The following is a 15,225-nucleotide window of genomic DNA, read 5'->3' on the forward strand; positions in this document are numbered from 1 at the left end:
AAATTCATATATCGACAGCTAAAGATGAAAAGGAATATATATATGATGCTGGATCAAAGCAGTTAGTGAGATATAAATTGCTGAATGTATTATGTGTGGTATAACAAAACAAAAATAGAAAATATAATTTTGTTCTCAAGATAATTCATACATATATGAAATTTATGGTTCAAGCCAATATCTCAAGAGTAGAAAGATGAAAACATTATGGTGAAGGAGTTGCAATATGCTAATTATGTGGGTTTCTCTGAAGGACAAGTAATGTCTCCATGTCACTATAGAGTCTCATTCTAATCATTTCTGACTATCCAAAAGCCATGTTCTTGGGCCATGCTATTTTATTGACTTACACAATTGTCTTAACTGGGTTTTGTTGTTACTTTGCTTTTCACTGAGAGACATTTCAAGAAATACTAGTATGAACTGCCATTTCTGAAAATAGTGACTGCTTTATCTCCTACTGCCTCTTCAACTGGGAAAAGTTCCCCAGGGAACTTTTTTTTTTCCTCCTCTAAAGACAATGAAATCTTTCTTTTTTCTTTTATTGCTCTGTCTTCCTGGAAGCTCAGAGCCAAAACTGTTCTCAAAATATAACAGCTCTGTTGGATCTTAGGACATACGTACATGTATTTTTCATTGTTTTCTCTTTTTTCCTCCCCTGGACCTGTTTTCGGTTTAGAATTTAATAAATGATTTGTAGACAAAGGTCATGGCTGGAGAGGCAGCTAGCTAGCTAGATATGATTGACAAATCTGAGGAACATGGTAGGAATCAGAGTTGATTGAGGTCAATAAACAAAGTCTACGGGAGGGAGAAGGTTATTAAAAGTAATATTTTATGCAGATGATAAAAGTATATGTTTATTCATTAATGAAAATGCAGACAAGTTAAAAAAAGAAAATGGAATTCCCACAATCCCAGTAGCCGGAGACACCTGCTGTTAACATTTTGGTGTCATTCTCCTTAATATCTTGTCTCCATGAAGAATATGCCTCAGATGGACCTCTTGGCCTCCCCTGCTGCTATCTGCCGTCCTTTACTGAGTACTCCCAAGGTACAGGCCCTGACCTGGGCAGTTCCCATACACTATCACATCATCTTCACACCTAGGGGTGGGAACTACCCTCCGCCCACCAACCATGAGTGAAGAAACTGAGACACGGAGAGACGATATAACTGGCCCAGAGCTAATAATATTTAAGCTCTTGTTTCAGTCTAGGCAGACTGACTTGAAAGTATGTGTCTTGCCACTGCTCTGTGCTACCATTGAGAACAAGTTTCACATTTATTAGAAACCCTTCTATGTTCAGTGTACTTAAACCTCTTTCAATGTACTTGATTAGTTGGAAGCTCAATCTTTTCCTGAGATGAACCTCTGACATAGCCCCTCTGGGAACTTCTGGGAGGGTTGGGCATGATGCCTTGCTGCACATATTCAGCTCTGCACTTTTACATGCTGGGGGCCACCATGACTTCTTCATTATGTGTTACTGCCCATCTTGATGCCGTGTTGCTGGAAGTGTTCAAACTACTAATTCCACAATGTTCACTTGGCTGACACTGATTTCCTCCAACCTGGGTAAATATATATGTACTATGTATGACAGACAAAGGCTAATAGCCTTCAAAAACAAAAAGCAGTTGATACTCAATAAGAAAAGAACTTACTGGAGAAATTGGCAAAGGATAAAATACATAAAAGGCAGTTCATAGAAAGAAAAATATTATCTGTTCAATAAACACACAGAATATGCCCAACTCACTTGTAATTTTTAAAATGCAAGTACAAACAGTGAGAAACCAATCTCAGCTTCCACCCTTCCTTGTTGATAAACTGGCAACCAGAGCATTTGGGTGTGAAGAAAATAAGCATTCTCATAGACTTTTTTCTTTTTAAATAAATTTATTTATTTATTTTTGGCTGTGTTGGGTCTTCGTTGCTGCACGTGGGCTTTCTCTAGTTGCGTCACGTGGGGACTACTCTTCGTTGCGGTGCGGTGGCTTCTCTTTGTTGCGGAGCACAGGCTCTAGGCAGGCGGGCTTCAGTAGTTGTGGCACACGGGCTGAGTAGTTGTGGCTCTCAAGCTCTAGAGCACAGGCTCAGTAGTTGTGGCGCACGGGCTTAGTTGCTCCACGGCACATGGGATCTTCCTGGACCAGGGCTCAAACCCGTGTCCCCTGCATTGGCAGGCGGATTCTTAACCACAGCGCCACCAGGGAAGTCCCTCATAGAGTGTTAATAAGAGAAAGATTGATAACAAATTTTTCTGAAATAATTTGGCATTATTTATCAAATGTTTAAACAATTTGCCTTTTGATTTTGCAACATCACTGCCAATGATTTATCCTGAGGCTATGTTGCACGTTTATACAGAGATAGATGATAAATGCAATGATTTTTTGGTAACACTTTTTATAATAATAAAAATCTGAAAACAATTCAAGTACTTATAAATAGGAGATTAGATTTGTAGATTGTGGCTGTTCATGCAATGAAACATCACCCAGTTGTTAAGAAGGATGACGCCTATATATACACCAAGATTTATATACACTGTGCATACCAAACAGAGGCTTAGCTTGGTGGTTAGAAATCGATTCTGGAGGCTCAGTGCAGACTCTGGAACCATACCTGGGTTTGAAACCTGGCCCCACCACTTACAGCCGAAGTTATCTATAGCAGGTGTCATAATCTCTATATGTCTCACTTTGCTTGTCTATGAAATGGACGCAAGAACAGTACCCATCTTATAGGTTGTTATGAGGGTTAAATGATTTAATGTTTGCAAAGTGCTTAGGTGATGGCTTGGCACATGGAAAGCATTACATAAATTTTTGTGAAATAAAACAAATACTGATATGAAAAATTAAAGTCCATGAGTCCATGGAGTAGAAAGTAAAATGATGCAGAGCAGTATAATTCCATATATCTAAAAAAAATGATAGGGGTGGGATCCATCCTTGCATGAGGATACATTTCTGGAAGTCACCCCAAGAAATGTTGAGTTTACCTCTGGGATATGGAAAGGAGGTAGATGGTCTCAGAGCCCTTTAATCTTCACCCATCTGTACAGTTTCGAGTTCTTTTATTTCTATTTCATCAGCAACAGCTCCTAGAAGATTTCATGACAGGCAGAAGACTGGTTTGCCCTGAACTCACAGAGGACTTCTGCCAGGTGGTGGTGGGTTGAACACTGCAAGCCAAGCTCACATTGTCTCATCTCTGACTCAGCCAAAATACTAACACACACACACACACACACACACACACACACACACACACACGTTCACATACACTCACATGCCCAGACACATATGTGCACACACATGCACATGTTACAAAATTACGAGCATGTGGTAAACACAATTTTTTGTTTCTATTCTTTTCAGTTAATGATATAATTAGGAGTGTTCTATCATTTCATTAAATTTTCTTTGAAAATATGATTTTAACAACTGCACAATGTTCTACCAAGTACACACACCACATCCTTTCCCGAAATGTTTTATGGGACTACACAGGCCTAGTTGAGCAGAGAATTAAGTCAGGGTGTCCTTTGAGGCAGACCTGTAAAATGTTTCCACAACCTTCCCTTTCATTTTTTACTGGCCTGTGGCACTCCTTTCTTGTCATTGTCACAATGCAGGCAAGGATCTGGCAAGCTAATTCACTTTAAGGCACAAATTACTGATACGGAGGGGAAAAAAAAAAGATACTGATGTGGGAAAAAATGTCTGCATTTTAACAAGGAGCTAACCATTAATCCAAAGTTTAAATTTCCAGTGGTAGATTTTCAGTAATCAGGAAGGAGAGTAAGGAGAGCATTGAGTAGAATGGAGGAAACAATGAGAGTTAACATTTGCTGTTTGGGCTCAGGAAGTGTTGGTTGAATTGAAATATTTGGAGGTTGGCACAGATAGGCCTTCAATTTATCTTCCCTGGATTGTTGCAAATCGCTACAGCATACAAACCATAGGAAGTCAAACAAGTCACAACAATAACAGGAAGCCACAGAGAGTTCTGGAATATAAAAAACTGGCTTTCCAGTTTTATCCACTCGTGCTTTCCAACGTTGTTATAACCTCGGGCAAGTTAACTTGACTTCTCTGTGCCTCGCTTTTGTCATCTACACAGTTTGATCTACCCCCAAAGATGTTGTGAGACGTCAAGCCTCAAAATGCTACTTGCTTTCATCCTCTCCTCGCCTCTCCTCACAGGGCAGGCTGAATGTCAGAGTATACAGCACAGAAGACCCTCGACAATAAACACAAATTCAAGTCTTGACTTCAACACAGACCATCTAATTGGGCAACCGATCTTAGCTTCACTTTGCTAATCAATAAAAATAGGCCAAAATATATAAATCCATGTGGTTTAACTTAATTGAATGTCAATGCCTAGTTCCTAACACTTTCATTGTCATTGAGAAGAAAAGCAGGAGGATAGAAATACCCCTAACGTTTGAGAGCGTAGCATGGTTCTTTGGTTGATTACCTGCTTTAATCCTCAAAATGGCTGTTTTAAGGTAGATACTTCACACAGAGAGAGATGAAAGCTTAGCACTTACCCAAATGCACATACTTCAGAAATAGCATAGCTGGAATTAAAATTATAAAGCCTCTATTTGCTGTTCCACACTGCCTAAGTGATTTTCAGAGGTCTGTAGAGGCACATACAAATTAAGCATTACTATTATCATATTACTCAAAAGGTTATAAAACCAAAGTAGCATGAGTCACCAATGTGGGAAATCTTCCCTCAAGATGGAAGGGACTAATTTATGATGAAGTGTTTCATAAAATAAAACCATGATATGTCAATGACTATAACTGTATATACTAGTTAGAACTAGATTTTTCTACACAGATGATTAAGCTTCTTAGAGGCCTATAAAGTATATTTTATATAGATGTTTACATATATATATATATTTTTTTTTTTTTTTTTTTTTTTTTTTTTTTGCGGTACGCGGGCCTCTCACTGTTGTGGCCTCTCCCGTTGCGGAGCACAGGCTCCGGACGCGCAGGCTCACCGGCCATGGTTCACGGGCCCAGCCGGTCCGCGGCATGTGGGATCTTCCCGGACCGGGGCACGAACCCGTGTCCCCTGCACCGGCAGGCAGACTCTCAACACCACTGCGCCACCAGGGAAGCCCTACATATAGATATTTATATATAGTTATTACATTTGTAAGATTATATGTATTTGTATGTGTATATGTGTACAAATGCATGTATGTATATGTATATATAAAGGGTATATGGTTGCACTTTTACTTTATACCTGACCTATTGATGGCTAACACTGAGTAAAACATTTGAAAATAGACAACTTCAGTTATTTTTCTTTCACTTTGTAAAGTGAGCTGCACACGTTCTAGCTGCTTTCCTGGAGAATCATCTTAGCATTATGTCCATTCCTATCATTCATTTTGCCTTTCCCATTCACGTCATTCCCATGGAAACCAAGGAAGCGCATCTCACACACCTGTTTCCCCTCCAGCCTTGAATGTGGCCAGGTGTCTTACCGTCCATTCAACAATCATTTCTGAGCCCCTGCCCTTGTGCCACTCACTGTGCCAAGCAGAGCAAGGTGAAGCACTGCACCTACGTGCAGAAAGTAGGTCGCTCTTTCCGCTCTCCAGGAACTCACGGTTAACGAGATGAAGATGCTTAGGGGCTGTCCCGATGGTGCCGCTGAGAGAGCTCCACGCGGTGGGGAGCTGGAGAAGGGAAAGTCCCCTCCTGAAGGTAGCAGGCTGGTGACTATTTTTTGCGGGAGGGTGAGAAAGCTGGTGAGGGAGTGTAGAGAAGACACTGGAAGAATGTGAGTTTAAAGAGTTTCAAGCCACATGGTTTTGTAACATTCTTCAGCTGGCTTTGGAAGGAAAGAGATTAGAAAACCACCTCTAGGCGCAGGAAAAGAGGCATCAGGCATTTTTCCCACCTTGATATTAATACCCCTCACCCGCATCTCGTGTGTGGTCCTGAGCGGTGGCTCCAGCCCCTCCCCACCAAGAAGGAGCAGTCAAAGCCTCTCTCCCCTGGTGTGTGTGCTAGCTACGCGGTAATAAGTGGGGTCCTGCCTGCTCAAGTCGGACAGACTCAGGAGTCACCTCTGCCTGCCATTTGCTAGCATCACGACCTCCACCAAATTGCTTGAATTTTCGAATCCTTGGTTTCCTCACAGGTATAATGGAGAAATTAATACCTATCTCACAAGATGTGGTTGAGGGGGGAGTGCTGAAGATTTAAGAAAAAATATATATGTAAAGCACCTAGCCTAGTACCTGGTATATTGCAAATATTCAAAAACTATATTTAATGTTGTTTTGCTTCTATACATGTATCATTTTCCTCCCTGGTCTACTCCTAATATCCATGGCTTCTCATTTCACTGCCTTTTTCACAGCTTTACCCTCCCCGCCTCTCCTGTTTAAAGCTGCCTCGTGACTCTCTCTCGCTGTCCAGGGCCACATGTCCCTTAGCCTGGTGCAGCTTTTGCCGGGTCCCTACCCTAAAGGGCTATCTGTGTGAGCTGGGTTTGCGCCGTTTCCCCGTCGTGGTACTAAAACCTGCCCTCGGGTCATTTACATCTCTACTCTGGAATATTCTGTGGCTGTTAAAAAAGCACAAAATACGTGGTGTGAATATACTGACAAGGATCTACTACTGAACGGAAAAAGGAAAATACAGCTCCGGATGTATGGTATGATCTCATTTTTGAGACAAAATCTACTTCTCTATTGTTTAACATTTTTCAATAAGCATGTACTTTTACCATTGTGTGTGTGTATTTTTAAGGAAACCGGTATAAGTTATAAGCATTACAAAGACTGGTGAAATGGAAAATACAGGTTAAAATGAAGGGATAGTGGTAGGGAGTTTGCTTAAGCTAGTGTTTTCCCAAGTGGCCATGAAAGGCACATTTGGCAGATGTTAATGGCTTTCTTTCGTAGAAACAAAGATGACTTAGTCAAGTAGGTCTGAGAAGCACTAAGTTAGGTGAAGTCAACAGGTTTATTTGTTTAACACAGGATATCTTTGCAGATGTGCTCCTGTTTCCTGCGAGTCTGCAAAGCAGAGAGTAAATGTAGTTCTGACAACACCATCTTTTTCTATAGAGCGAGCCCAACATTGGTTTTCCACTCGAGAGAGGACTCTCAAATTTTGAGAAATGCTGACCTAAACTCTTTCTCTCCTTAAATATCTCTATTTTTTATCTCTGTTCCCTTTTATTCTCTTCCCACTATACCCCACCAAGTGTTTGTATCAGACTGTTACCCTTAAGCTCAAAACTTTGTTCATGGGCTTCCCTGGTGATGCAGTGGTTGAGAGTCCGCCTGCCGATGCATGGGACATGGGTTCGTTCCCCAGTTCGGGAAGATCCCACATGCTGCAGAGCGGCTGGGCCCGTGAGCCATGGCCGCTGAGCCTGTGCGTCCGGAGCCTGTGCTCTGCAACGGGAGAGGCCACAACAGTGAGAGGCCCGTGTACCGCAAAAAAAAAAAAAAAAAAAGGTTCATTTAATAACTATATTCAAAATCTCACTGCCCAGTGAACTTAAAATATAAATAGCTTCAGGTGTCTACAGTTAACCCAAAACAAAAATCATCCAGCTAAAATAAAATTCATTTCTACCTGAGAGAAATATCTCCTTGGCTTTGAAGAGAAAATTTTGTTTTTTAAATTTGATCTTAAATTTGACACAAGCATCATTATTATTTTGACCTCATGTTCAGAGACTGAGTTGATCTTCATCATCACTGGTTCTCAGTTTAAGGCACATTATCATCACTGATCCCTGCAAGGCCCTTTCCTATTAGTTGAGTTATTAATTCATCCCTTCACTTGTTCCTTTTTATATCCATTTCCCAATTCCATCTTCTTTTCCCAACTATTCTATTCTACTTAAATAGATTAAATACAGTTCTCTGTGCTATATAGTAGGACCTTGTTGTTTATCTATTTTATATGTAGTAGTCTGTATCTGCTAATCCCAAACTCCTAATTTATCCCTCCTCCACCCCCTTTCCCCTTTGGTAACCATAAATTTGTTTTCTATGTCTGTGAGTATGTTCCTGTTTTGTGAATAAGTTCATTTGTATCATATTTTAGATTGCACATTTAAACGGTATCATACGGTATTAACTGTCTTTCTCTGTCTGACTTACTTCACTTAGTATGATAATCTTTAGGTCCATCCATGTTGCTGCAAATGGCATTAGTTCATTCTTTTTATGGCTAAGTAGTATTCCGTTGCATATATATGCCACATCATCTTCATCCATTCATCTGTCGATGGACATTTAGGTTGCTTCCATATCTTGGTTATTGTCAATAGTGCTGCTATGATCATTGGGGTGCATGTATCTTACTGAGTTAGAGTTTCCTCTGGATATATTCCCAGGAATGGGATTGCTGGATCACATGGTAACTCTATTTTTAGTTTTTTAAGGAGCCTCTATACTGTTTTCCATAGTGGCTGCATCAGTTTATATGTCTACCAACAGTGTAGGAGGATTCCCTTTGCTTCATATCCTCTCTGGCATTTATTGTTTGTAGACTTTTCAATGATGGCCATTTTGACCGGTATGAGGTAATACTTCACTGTAGTTTTGATTTGCATTTCTCTAATAATTAGTGATGTTGAGCATCTTTTCATGTGCTTATTGGCCATCTGGATGTCTGTTTTGGAGAAATGTCTATTTAGGTCTTCTGCCCATTTTTTGATTGGGTTGTTTTGTTATTGAGTTTATGAGCTGTTTGTATATTTTGGAAATCCCTTGTCAGTCACATTGTTTACAAACATTTTCTCGGGGTCTGTAGGGTTTTTTTTTCTTTTTGTTTATGATTTCCTTTGCTGTGCAAAAGCTAGAATAAACATATACTTAAGTGTTGTCATATTGCTGGCTTGAATGTCTGCACTCATCTACATTTCTACCAGCAATGCACAACATTTTTCACTAACCAGATACTAACTTTTGCTAGTCTGATTGATGTGAATTAATATCTTATTTTTATTTGCAGTTTTTTGAGAATTATTCTAACCCTGATGCCCCAGATTGTATGAGATTTTGACTGCATAAAAACTTTTAATAAAATATTAAAAGTTTAAACATGATCACCAGGAGCAATGATTAAATCCTTAGAGTTACATAGGCCAAAATGTGCATGTGATAAATCAATGAATTTTGCAACTGTGTGTGTATATTTTGCTAAGCAATGTTGAACGCAAAACAGAAAACCACCACATCCAAAGAACATCTTATTATTATTTATTAAAAATTGAAATGTTCATTTTATCATTCTCTACATTCTTCTTGCAACAGGAAATGACTTCTGAATACACTGCCTCATCTGTCATTGTCAAGGATTAAATATGAACCAAATTTGCAAGGTATTTTTTTAAGTTTGCTAGAGCAGAATAATGTCATTGTCAACATTTTTAAGCATTTTATGACTTTGGGATCTTTCCTTAAAAAAAAAAAGCACATTGCCAAACTAATTAAAATTGGTCGTGAATATTAATGTTTGAATTGAAAACAACTGCCACGAGGTGGCAAACAATCTACACATAGAATTATACAAAAGAGAAAATTATAAATACACTATATCATATATGCATATTACACTAGACAGTGCAAAATATCTGGTTAATACAATATCATCTATGTATTAAGGAAGCATAAGCCTAATGGTACAAAGAGTGACAAATGCACTTGGTGAGAAATTGAGCTTTCTTTCGTCTTAAGTGAAATCTTTTTTTTTTTTGAACAATGAAGATAGCAGATATTTGGTCTTAAAACCTAACATTTGTCATTGTTGTGGAATTGGAACATGGACATATACTGTACCTTATCTGTGCTCTCCAAGTAAGGCACTTCTCTATGGTTGAAGATACATTGATGATAAAACACTATAGCCCTGAGTGACCTTGAACTTGTCCTAGGGCTTCTTGTCTGGCTTCATGTATTCTATATGGTTATCAATTTCTAGAGCATGTTGAATATAGAAGGAGAAAAGTGCTCCTAGAGTTTTTATTTCTCCATTTGATTTGACCCTCTTAGAAATAAGAAATATGATGTTATGTTGAAGAATGCAGACTCTGGTGCTAGACTGCCAGGTTTGGATATTAGCACAACTAACTACAAGTTGTATAACTGTGGTAGATTGTATTATTCTTCCCAAATAATAATTTCCCCTTCCTGTAAGAGGATAATACATTCCTCACACTGTTGATCTCGGGATTGACCATGAATGTGAGGAAACATGATGTATACCATATCTAGCAAGCAGCTTTAAAAGCTGTTGTAGGTTTCCACCATTTCTCTTGATCTTTCCCTCTACCAAGAAAATGATGTGTCCTCAGTAAGAACTGGCTACTCCTTCAGCCTGGACTGAGAAGACTCATAAAAAGAGCTAAGGAAAATGGCTATATTCTGGCAGAATATAATATTAGTGAGATATAAGTAGGTATTGTTTAAGCTACTGAAATTTTGAGGTTGTTTGTTATCACAGCATTACCTAGTGAAGACCAACTATTACAATGACTTTGGGCCTCAGTCTCTTCACCTATAAGATGAGGCCAATAACATTACCCTTCTCATAGGGCTTGGGGAATTAAATGAGTTAATAAATTAAAGAATATAGGACAGTACTTTGCATCATAGTGGTTAGACATCATTATTTAAATAGTCTAAATGTATGTACACAAAGAGCTTTCATTTATTGAATGACTGCTATAGTCTAAGAAGGTTTTACTTATGATTTTATTTAATCATACAATATATTTCTAAAGTATTGAGGTTCGTATTTCATAGGAGAGGAGACTGAGGCTCAGAAAATCTCTTAATTCAGTGATTCTCAAATAATTTGTGGCTAAGGACCTTTTTCTTTGGTGTGCTTTTTCCCCCTAATGAGTCATGGGCTAATACTTTCAGGAAATACAATAAAAATGAATTATTACACTCAATAACAGAAAAACAAACAACCCAATCAAAAAATGGGCAGAAGACCTAAATAGACATTTCTCCAAATAATCCTTTACTCCATTTTTAATTTCTATTTCCCTTAAACACTGATATTTGTGAGGTCTTACCTGCATTACCACTAAGAGTAATTTAAAGTGCAGATATATTTGTAGCATTAAATGTTTTCAGCCTAGAATAATAGAGTAGATTTAAAGAACGTATTGATTGTCTTTTATTTCTAAGTCACAGAAATAAGCACATACTAAAATATAAACTGGATCTGAGTTACACTTTCTCGAAAAAATGGTTCCCTTGACCTTCCTATCTGTTTCCTCCAGAATTTGATACTTAGTATAAAGACAAGCAGAAACACTTCATTTTATTAACCGAAAGAGTTTTCGGATATTAAAAAGATGAGAACTGTATACAGCACCTAGTTTCAGTACCTGGAAAGCTTGACTTTTTCAAGGTGAAGCAAGGAACATGTCAGGAGGCATCCTTTACTCCAGGGACTTCAAAGATTTTGCTCATGGACGTCCTTAGCCGATTTTGAAAATATTTCTAGCCTCTCAAACACATTTATTTATTTATTTAGTCAATAAGTTTTTATTTAGTTTTCTTTTTAGCAGCTTTATGGAGATATAATTGTCATATAATAAACTGTGTATGCTTAAAGTATCCATTTTGACAAGTTTCCCCATATGCATATCCTGCTAAAAACCATAAACACTATCAAGAGAGTGAACATTTTCTCCCCCCTCTCTTTTTTTCAGTATTTCTTCTACTTTATTTTTATTTTCATTTTTAACTGAGATATAATTGACATACAACATTATGGTTTCAAGTGTACAACATAATGATTCAGTATTTGTATGTATGATAAAATGATCACCACAGTAAGTCTAGTTAACATCCATCGCCATACATTGTTAACAAGTTTTTTTTCTTGTGATGAGAACTTTTAAGATCTACTCTCTTAGCTACTTTCAAATGTACAAGACAGGGCTTCCCTGGTGGCTCAGTGGTTAAGAATCTGCCTGCCAATGCAGGGGACACGGGTTCGAGTCCGGGTCCGGGAAGATCCCACATGCCGCGGAGCAACTAAGCCCGTGTGCCACAACTGCTGAGCCTGTGCTATAGAGCCCGCGAGCCACAACTACTGAGCCTGCGTGCCTAGAGCCTGTGCTCTGCAACAAGCGAAGCCACCACAATAAGCCCGCGCACAGCAACGAAGGGTGGCCCCTGCTTGCCACAACTAGAGAAAGCCCGTGTGCAGCAACGAAGACCCAACGCAGCCAAAAATAAATAAAATAATTTTTTAAAAAAGTTTTTCAAAAGTGCAGAGGATATAGTATTCATATGAGATCACTGACCTTTTGCTTTGCTTTTAATTGGAATATTTTTTACCAAAGCAATTTTGTCTACCCATATAAATGTAAAAAAATACAAACAAAGTGTTCCTTAAATGTAAGAGATCTAGTTTTTTTCCTTTTTCTCTTCCAAAACATATTTCTAATTCCCTCATGAGAACTTTAACATATATATTTATGATGCATATTTATACTTGGAATTCTTTTATTAGTCTATAACACTTTATTTGTACAGTTTGCATTTAAAAATTTTGTGAACAGAAACTCTAAGTGTTAAAAATTCCATCTGGATTGAGTTATCATTCTGATTATTAGTGTTAAAATGATCAAAACAACATTTATTATAAATTTTGATAAATATGCATTAAACATTAAAAATTTCTCAGAAATACATCTTTTAATGAGATAAATGAGATCATATATATGTATGAATATTACTTATTATTAAAACAGTAAATTTATATTTCCAGTTTTCATTTTTATAGATGTAAGCACTGAGAAACACACTTCAGTTAAGTAAGTAGACAGAACTGGAAGGGAATTTGTTATGGCCCTGTTATTCAATTCTTTGAACTCGTGAGTTACATAACAAATACTGTATCCATAGTGATCTATCATCAAAAATTACTTTTTAATGATCTATTGATTAGGAACTCTGTTAGAGTCTCATTTAATTTTGATGAAAAAAATTTTTTAAGGAAACTCCTATTTAGACAGATTTGTTAACCAATCATTTGAGTTATTCACCTTTTCACCAATATTTGGAATTGTCCCTTCCTTTTCTATTGGTGAAGTTTTTCAGCCAAGAAAAATACAATAGAGCAAAATTCAATTCAGGAAAGGTTGAGTCCTTTACTTTTCTTTCAGAAAGTGTGAGAAGGGGATGATAAAAGGAGACATGGAAAATGGGAAAGCACAGAAGAGAGTTTTTGGAGAACATACATATGGAAGTTGAAGATCTGGAAACTGATTTCCTTAAAAATCACAGTTCTATTCCTGGGCCTTGGAAAGTTTCCAGGTGCTCCCAGGTGCACACAAACTCCAATTTGAAGATCAGTGGTCTATTGTCAGCAGAGTAACTCTTTTCTGAGATAGATGGAGGCGACTTTGCTTTACAAGTTTAGCAAAGTCCACTTTCCAGTCAATAGACCGAATAATATCATTATTTTACAAGTTGCTCTGTTGAGACAGGATGGACAACTCATTAGTTATTGTGTGTAAAAAGAAAGTTCTTGGCTAAATTAAGTAATATAAATGATTATGTTCTTGCCAAAGGACAAAACCATCTTTAGTTCTAAAATTACCTTTCCTGCTACCCAGTATAGTCAGAACAAACTCTTCTCTAGACTCCAGGGATGTTGACTGCAAAGGACCTAGTGGAAAGGTATTGAGAAATTCTTCCTTAAAACTCCAAGCTTGGCTAATTTCCCCTCTCCTGGGCATCCATAACTCTCTCTGCAGACCTTCATTGAACAAAAAGTTATTAAAATTATTTGCTTATCATCTGTCTTTCCCAACAAACTGTGAAGCCCTTGAAGTGAAACCGTCATTTTGTATTCATCTTTGAACCCCCAGTTCCTGCACAATACTTGTTATATAGAGGTGCTCAATAAATATGTATTGAAATTAACTTACTGAATGAGGTAGAAACAGTTATATTTGCATGACGTGATGTGAGAGATAGAGAATCTTTTCTGACGTGAATATTAACTCTACCAGTTATTCTTAATTCCTTTGGTAAAAGCTTTTGTTTCTCCTGGAATCCTAATATTAAAAGATGAAATATGATTAAGATTTAGCTGGGAAAATAATAACAGAGAGAACAGAAATGACTCCCTACAGTGGGAACAGCCTCTGCAGCCACACTGCAGATATTGCAGGAACATGGCAGGGAGCAGAGCTTGCCGGGGAGAGAATGTTCCAGGAGGAGAAGGAAGAACTTGACCCCACCATGATCACCAGGGTCTGGGGTGGGATTCGGGGTTTGAGCATAAACATAATAAGTAGCCATTAGAGACTATTAAGCAGAATATTGATATGATCTGATTTGGTTATTAAAAGATCACTCTGGCAGACTTCTCTTCCATAATTACACCAACTTTCCCACTAAAAACAGTCAAAACATCTAGAAAAAAAAATCTTTTAAAATCTCTTTAAAGCTGAAAGGACAATAACTGAGTACGAAACTTCCAGACCAAAACCAAATAAAAAATGGGAACCCTGAGAAGTAACTCAATAAATTCCAAGCAGGATAAATCAAAAGAAGCCCACAGTTAGATATAACACAGTGAAGCTGCAGAATACCGAAGACAAAGGAAAATAATTCTTAAAGCAATCATAAAAATAAAAGCATATTTTCTTAGGGCTGCCATAACACATTGACACAAACTGAGTGGCTTAAAACAACAAAAATGTATTCCATCACAGTTCCAAAAATTCTGGAGACCAGAAGTCTGAAATTAAGGTGTTGGCAGGGTTGACTTTTTTCTCGAAGCACCAAGAAAGAAGTTGTTTGGTGCCCTTCTCCTAGCTCCCCATGGTAGCTAGCAATTTGTGGCATTCCTTGGCTTGAGCTGCATCACTCCAATCTTTGCCTCCTGCTTCACATGGCATCTGCCTCTCTGTGGCTCTGTGTGTCCTCTCCTCTTCTTCTAAGGGCAAAAGTCACTAGATTTAGGGTCCACCCCAAATATAGGATGATTTTGTCTTGAGCTCCTGAATTTATTACAACTGCAAAACCGTCTTTCCAAATAAGGTCACATTTTGAGGCTCTGGATGAACATTTAAGGGACACCATTAAACCCAATACAGTTAGGTTATTTTCAAAAGATCAATGGTAGACTGATTTTTCAATAGTATTAACAGAAGCTGAAAAATAGTGA

At 38.0% G+C, this 15,225-nt stretch overlaps 1 long non-coding RNA gene across 2 annotated transcripts in view; it reads left to right on the forward strand.

Annotated features, from left to right (window-relative positions):
* LOC307195173 overlaps nt 1-13,944 on the forward strand; it is a 34,565-nt gene extending 20,621 nt beyond the window's left edge. The window contains exon 4 of one of the 2 annotated variants that reach the window (XR_013830738.1): nt 13,211-13,944. This is a non-coding gene — a long non-coding RNA (uncharacterized lncRNA). Of the gene's footprint in view, nt 1-4,135; nt 4,464-13,210 lie in introns of those variants that run through there. The other variant, XR_013830739.1, reaches the window with a different exon arrangement.
* The last annotated feature ends 1,281 nt before the right edge of the window (nt 13,945-15,225 follow it).

The sequence above is a fragment of the Stenella coeruleoalba genome, assembly GCF_951394435.1.
Source record: "Stenella coeruleoalba genome assembly, chromosome: 12".
Lineage (NCBI taxonomy): Eukaryota > Metazoa > Chordata > Mammalia > Artiodactyla > Delphinidae > Stenella > Stenella coeruleoalba.